Below are 7,667 nucleotides of genomic sequence, written 5' to 3' on the forward strand. Positions count from 1 at the left end.
AGAGAGAGAGAGAGAGAGAGAGAGAGAGAGAGAGAGAGAGAGAGATCCATCTGCCCTGTGTCAGGGACATTACAAGCTCCAGTTACTCTCAAACAGGAAAGTGCCGGGTATGTATTAGTGGCCAGCTAACGTTTGTTGAATTATTGAAGATAGGTAAAAAGCATTTGCTGAGAATGATATTTGGGCTGAGGCCTGAGTCATGAGAGGGATGACAAGGCCAAGCAGGAATATAGAAGGCTTTGTGCACAGCCTCTGCTAGACCCTGCTGGGCATGGTACAGAAACAGAGCAAATTCACATGGCTAGGGCCCAGTGGAGCCCACAGCACAGTGAGGAGACACAGAGTAGCCTGTCCACATCCCTGGCTGTGCCATCCTGAGGCTGCTTCAGGTGCCCACCCCTTGATAGCTTCTGACCCTGGGTACTACGTTGGCTTCATTGTGCTACAAAGAACAGGCATGCTGAGGGGTGGCCTGAGAAGCTCTGGCCCCCATTTCTCAGAGACAGATGCAAGCATTAATACCATTCATGAGCTGAGCCTATCTGTGTCAGACCTGAACATCACATGGAATACTGGGAAGTCAAGGTCCTCAGTGGAAAACCACCCTCCTTAGGCATCTCCAGTGGAGTGAAGAGCATTAGATTGGAGTTCAGAGGCCTGACACTCCCTGGCTTAATCAGGGTTACTATTGCTGTGATATAAGGAAACACCACAACCAAAGCAACTTGGGGAGGAGGCTTGGGGAGAAGCATCTGAGATATGCTTCCATGGCACTGTTTATCACCAAAGGAAGCCAGGAACTCAAGCAGGGCAGGAACCTGGAGGCGGAGCTGAAGCAGAGGCCATAGAGTGGGTAATGCCTACTCGTTTGCTACTCGTGACTTGTTCAGCCTGCTTTCTTAAAGAACCCAGGACTACCAGCCCAGGGATGGCTCCAGCCCATTCTCCCTCTCTTTGCTTCTATAAGGGTGTTCCTCCACCCACCCACCCACTCCCAACTCCCAGCCCTTGATTCCCTTACACTGGGGCATCTAGTGAGCCTTCATAGGACCAAGGACCTCCCCTCCCAGTGATGCATGACAAGGCCATTCTCTGCTACTGGAGCCATGTGTAGTCCTTTGTTGATGGCTTAGTCCCTGGGAGCTCTGGGTGGGGGGTCTGGTTGGTTGATATTGTTGTTCTTCCTATGGGGTTGCAAACCCCTTAAGCAACTTCAGTCCTTTCTCTAACTCCTCTGTTGGAGACCCTCACCCAGTCCAAGGTTGGCTGTGAGCATCCACCTCTGTATTTGTAAGGCTCTGTCAGGGCCTCTCAGGAGACAGCCTTATCAGGCTCCTTTCAGCAGGCACTTCTTGGCACCCACAATAGTGTCTGGGTTTAGTGTCTGTATATGGGATGAATCCCCAGGTGGGACAGTCTCTGGATGGCTTTTCCTCCAGTCTCTGCTCTACACTTTATCTCTATATTTGCACCTGTGAGTATTTTGTTCTCTTTCTAAGAAGGACTGAAGCACTCACTTTGTTCTTCCTTCTTGAGCTTCATGTGGTCTGTGAATTCTATCTTGGTTATTTGGAGCTTTTGGGCTAATATATACTTATCAGTGAGTGCATATCATATGTGTTCTTTTGCAATTGGGTTACCTCACTCAGAATGACATTTTCAAGTTCTATCCATTTGCTTAAGAATTTCATGAATTCATCATTTTTAATAGGTGAGTAGTACTCCATTGTGTAAATGTACCACATTTTCTGCATCCATTCCTCTGTTGAAGGATATCTAGGTTCTTTCCAGCTCTTGGCTATTATAAATAAGACTGCTATGAACATAATGGAGCATGTGTCCTTATTACATGTTAGAGCATCTTCTGGGTATATGTCCAGGAATGGTATAGCTGGGTCCTCAGGTAGTACTATGTCCAGTTTTCTGAGGAACTGCCAGACTGATTTCCAGAGTGGTTGTACCAGCTTGCAATCACACCAGCAGTGGAGGAGTGTTCCTCTTTCTCCACATATTCACCAGCATCTGCTGTCACCTGGGTTTTTTATTTTAGCCATTTTGACGGGTATGAGGTGGAATCTCAGGGTTGTTTTGATTTTCATTTCTCTGATGCATAAGGATGTTGAACATTTCTTTTTTTTTTTTTTCATTTCTTTAGGTGCTTCTTGGCCATTCAACATTCCTCAGTTGAAAATTCTTTGTTTAGCTCTGTACCCCATTTTTAATAGGGTTATTTGAATGTGTGGAGTCTAACTTCTTGAGCTCTTTGTATATATTGGATATTAGCCCTCTATTGAATGTAGGATTGGTAAAGATCCTTTCCCAATCTATTGGTTGCCTTTTTGTCCTATTGACAGTGTCCTTTGCCTTACAGAATCTTTGCAATTTTATAAGGTCCCACTTGGCGATTCTTGAACTTAGAGCATAAGCCATTAGTGTTCTGTTCAGGAATTTTTCCCCTGTGCCCATGTGCTCAAGGTTCTTCCCCACTTTCTCCTCTATAAGTTTCAGTGTCTCTGGTTTTATGTAGAGGTACTTGATCCACTTGGACTTGAGCTTTGTACAAGGAGAAGAGTATGGGTCAATTTGCATTTTTCTACATGCTGACCTCTAGTTGAACCAGAACCATTTGTTAAAAATGCTGTCTTTTTTTCCACTGGGTGGTTTTAGCTCCTTTGTCAAATATCAAGTGACCTTGTGTGTATGGGTTCATTTCTGGGTCTTCAATTCTATTCCATTGATCTTCCTGCCTGTCTCTGTACCAATATCAGGCAGGTTTTTTGTTTGTTTGTTTGTTTGTTTTATCACTATTGCTCTGTAATACAGCTTGAGGTCAGGGATGGTGATTCCCCCAGAAGTTCTTTTATTGTTGAGAATAGTTTTCACTATCCCTGGTTTTTTTTTTTTTTTTGTTATTCCAAATGAAGTTGCAAATTTCTCTTTCTAACTCTATGAGGAATTGATTTGGAATTTTGATGGGGATTGCATTGAATCTGGAGATTGCTTTAGGCAAGATGGCCATTTTTACTATATTAATCCTGCCAATCCATGAGCATGGGAGATCTTTCCATCTTCTGAGATCTTCTTCAATTTCTTTCTTCAGAGACTTGAAGTTCTTGTCATACATATCTTTCACTTGCTTGGTTAGAGTCACACCAAGGTACATAATAGTATTTGTGACTGTTGTGAAAGGTGTTGTTTCCCTAATTTCTTTCTCAGCCTGTTTATCCTTTGAGTAGAGGAAGGCCACTGGTTTATTTGAGTTAATTTTATATCCAGCCACTTTGCTGAAGTTGTTTATCAATTTTAGGTGTTCTCTGGTGGAATTTTTGGGGTCACTTAAGTATATGATCATATCATCTGCAAATAGTGATATTTTGAATTCTTCCTTTTGAATTTGTATCCCTTTAACCTCCCTTTGTAATCTAATTGCTCTAGCTAGAACTTTGAGTACTATATTGAATAGATAGGGAGAGAGTGGGTAGTCTAGTCCCTGATTTTAGTGGGATTGCTTCAAGTTTCTCTCCATTTAGTTTGATGTTGGCTACTGGTTTGCTGTATGTTGCTTTTACTATGCTTAGGTATGAGTCTTTAATTCCTGATTTTTCCAAGACTTAACATGAAGGGCTGCTGAATTTTGTCAAATGCTTTTTCAGGATCTAATGAAAGGATCATGTGGGGTTTTTTCTTTGAGTTGGTTTGGTTTGGTTTGGTTTGGTTTGGTTTGGTTTTGGTTTTTCGAGACAGGGTTTCTCTGTATAGCCCTGGTTGTCCTGGAACTCACTTTGTAAACCAGGCTGGCCTCAAACTCAGAAATCCGCTTGCCTCTGCCTCCCGAGTTCTGGGATTAAAGGCATGCGCCACCACGCCCGGCTTTTGAGTTTGTTTATGTAATAGCTTATGTTAATGGATTCCCATATATTGAACTATCCCTGCATCCCTGGGATGAAGCCTACTTGATTGTGGTGAATGATCATTTTGATATGTTCTTGGATTCGGTTGGCAACAATTTTATTGAGCATCTTTGAATCAATGTTCATAAGGGAGATTGGTCTGAAGTTCTCTTTCTTTGTTTGGTCTTTGTATGGTTTAGGTATAAGCGTAATTGTGGCTTCATAGAACAAATTGGGTAGTGTTCCTTCTGTTTCTATTTTGTGGAATAGTTTGAAGAGTGTTGGTATTAGTTCTTCTTTAAAGGTCTGATAGAATTCTCCACTAAACCCATCTGGTCTTGGGCTTTTTTTGGTTGGGAAACTATTAATGACTGCTTCTATTTCTTTAGGGGTTATGAGACTGTTTAGATGGTTTATCTGATTCTGTTTTAACTTTGGCACCTGGTATGTGTCTAGAAAATTGTTCATTTCGTCCAGATTTTCCAATTTAGTTGAGTATAAACTTTTGTAGTAGAATCTGATGATTTTTTTAAAATTTCCACAGTTTCTGTTTTTATGTTTCCCTTTTCATTTCTGATTTTATTAATTTGGATTCTGTCTCTGTGCCCTCTAGTTAGTCTAGTTAAGGGTTTATCTATCTTGTTGATTTTCTCAAAGAACCAGCTTCTGGTTTTGTTGATCTTTGTATAGTTCTTTGTTTCTGTTTGGTTGGTTGGAGTTTGATTGTTTTCTGTCTTCTACTCCTCTTGGATGTATTTGCTTCTTTTTGTTCTAGAGCTTTCAGGTGTGCTGTCAAGCTGCTAGTATAAACTCTCTCCAGTTTCTTTTTGGAGGCACTTAGAGCTATGAGTTTTCCTCTTACCACTGCTTTCATTGTGTCCTATAAGTTTTGGTATGATGTGTCTTCATTTTCATTAAATTCTAAAAAAATCTTTAATTTCTTTCTTTATTTCTTCCTTGACCAAGTTATCATTGAGTAGAGCGTTGTTCAGCTTCCGTGTGTATGTGTGTTTTCCATTGTCTGTTGGAATTTCCATTGTTTCTTTGGTGATCTGACAGGGTTCATGGGATTATTTCTATCTTCTTGTATCTGTTGAGGCCTGTTTTGTGACCAATTATATGGTCAATGTTGGAATAGGTACCATGAGGTGCTGAGAAGAAGTTATATTCTTTTGCTTTATAATGAAATGTTCTATGAATATATGTTAGATCCATTTGGTTCATAACTTCTGTTAGTTTCACTGTGTCTCTATTTAATTTGTTTCCATGATCTGTCCATTGCTGAGAGCAGGGTGTTGAAGACTCCCACTATTATTATGTAGGGTACAATGTGTGCTTTGAGCTTTAGTAAAGTTTCTTTTATGTATATGGATGCTCTTGAATTTGGAGCATAAATGTTCAAAATTGAGAGTTTATCTTGGTAAATTTTTCCTTTGACCAGTATGAAGTGTCCTTCCTTATCCTTTTTTGATAACTTTTGGTTGAAAGTCGATTTTATTCAATATTAGAATGGCTACTCCAGCTTGTTTCTTGGGACCATTTGCTTGGGAAATTGTTTTCCAGCGTTTTACTCAAGGTAGTGTCTGTCTTTGTTACTGAAGTGTGTTTCCTGTATGCAGTAAAATGCTGGTTCCTGTTTACATATCCAGTCTGTTAGTCTATGTCTTTTTACTGGGAAATTGATTCCACTAATGTTAAGAGATATTAAGGAAAATATCTTCCTGTTATTTTTGTTGTTAGAGGTGGAATTATGTTTGTGTGGCTATCTTCTTTTAGGTTTGTTGAAAGATTACTTTCTTGCTTTTTCTAGGGTGTAGTTTCCCTCCTTGTGTTGGTGTTTTCCATCTATTATTCTTTGTAGGGCTGGATATTGTGTAAATTTGTTTTTTTCATGGAATATTTTGTTTTCTCTGTCTATGGTAATTGAGAGTTTTGCTTGGTATAGTAGTCTGAGCTGGCATTTATGTTCTCTTAGGGTTTGTATGACATCTGCCCAAGATCTTCTAGTTTTCATAGTCTCTGGTGAGAAGTCTGGTGTAATTCTGATAGGTCTGCCTTTATATGTTATTTGACCTTTTTTCCCTTACTGCTTTTAATATTTTTTCTTTGTTTTGTGCATTTGGTGTTTTGACTATTATGTCACAGGAGGAATTTCTTTTCTGGTCCAATCTATTTGGAGTTCTGTAGGCTTCTTGTATGTTCATGGGCATCTCTTTCTATAGGTTAGGAAAGTTTTCTCCTATAATTTTGTTGAAGATATTTACTGGCCCTTTAAGTTGGGAATCTTCACTTTCTTCTATACCTATTATCCTTAGGTTTGGTCTTCTCATTGTGTCCTGGATTTCCTGGATGTTTGGGGTTAGGAGCTTTTTGTATTTTGCATTTTCTTTGACTGTTGTGTCAATGTTTTCTATGTTATCTTCTGCACCTGAGATCCTTTCTTCTATCTCTTGTGTTCTGTTGGTGATTCCTGCATCTATGACTCCTGATCTCTTTCCTAGGTTTTCTAACTCCAGGGTTGTGGTTTCTTTACTGTTTCTATTTCCAGTTTTAGATCTTGGATGGTTTTGTTCATTTCCTTCACCTGTTTGATTGTGTTTTCCTTTAATTCTTTAAGGGATTTTTGTGTTTCCTCTTTAAGGGGTTCTACCTGTTTATCTGTGTTCTCCTGTATTTCTTTAAGGGAGTTATTTATACTCTTCTTAAAGTCCTCTATCATTATCATGAGAAGTGATTTTAGATCTTAGTCTTGCTTTTCTGGTGTGATGGTGTATCGAGAACTTGTTATGATGGGGGAATTGGGTTCTGATGATGCCTAGTAACCTTGGTTTCTGTTGCTTATGTTCTTATGCTTGCCTCCTGCCATCTGTTTATCTCTAGTGCTACCTGCTCTTGCTATATCTGACTGGAGCCTGTCCTTCCTGTAATCCTGGTTGTGTCAGAGCTCCTCGGAGTCCATCTGTCTCTGTGATCCCGTGATTCCAGGATCCTGTGATCCTGAGATTCTGGGTATGTCAGAGTTTCTGGGAGTCAAGCTGCCTCTGGGACCCTGAGATCCTGGTGTGACCAAGCTCCTGGGATCCTGGGATCCTGGAATCCTGGGATCCTGGGATCCTGGGATCCTGGGATCCTAGGTGTGTTAGAGCGCCTGGGATTTGAGCCTCCTCTGGGTACTGTAGGACTGGCTGTGGAGTTCGTGCCCAAGGAAACTGGTGCAGGCTGAAAGGAACTGGAGCCACTGTGTCCTTCTGGTCCCAGTTACTCCGGGTGGTATTGGAAGAGATGTTGTGTCCTACTCACCTGATCATACAATTCTGGGCATGCTAGAGTGCCTGGGAGTGGAGCCTCCTCTGGGTGCTGTGGGATTGGCTGCAGAGTTCTGAGCCAATGAACTTGTCTCTTGGAGGCTAAGTGTCTCTATCTGTACAATGACAAGTGAGGCCTTTTCGTAAAAACAGTGAAGTTGTACTTTTTGCCTCAGAGGATCCCCCAAGGCAGAATATCCATACTACATCTCAAAACCTTGAGCATTTCCGGGGCTCCTTTGTTACAAAGAACAGAAACCCCTTAAAGTCATGGGCAGCACATGGCTCAACTGATGGAAAAGCAAGATGCTAATGAGGCTTCAGGCATGGCTCCATCCAGGTCTCAAGGGGCATAGAGGGCCATGGAACATTTTCATCAGGGAGTGATCTGACTGGATTTGAGTCCCCCATAGCCTATAGTACTTCTTGCTACCATTATCGTGGACCCAGACTGAGTCTACCAGATGCTTGC

This window comes from Mus caroli, chromosome 4, assembly GCF_900094665.2.
Source record: "Mus caroli chromosome 4, CAROLI_EIJ_v1.1, whole genome shotgun sequence".
Classification (NCBI taxonomy): domain Eukaryota; kingdom Metazoa; phylum Chordata; class Mammalia; order Rodentia; family Muridae; genus Mus; species Mus caroli.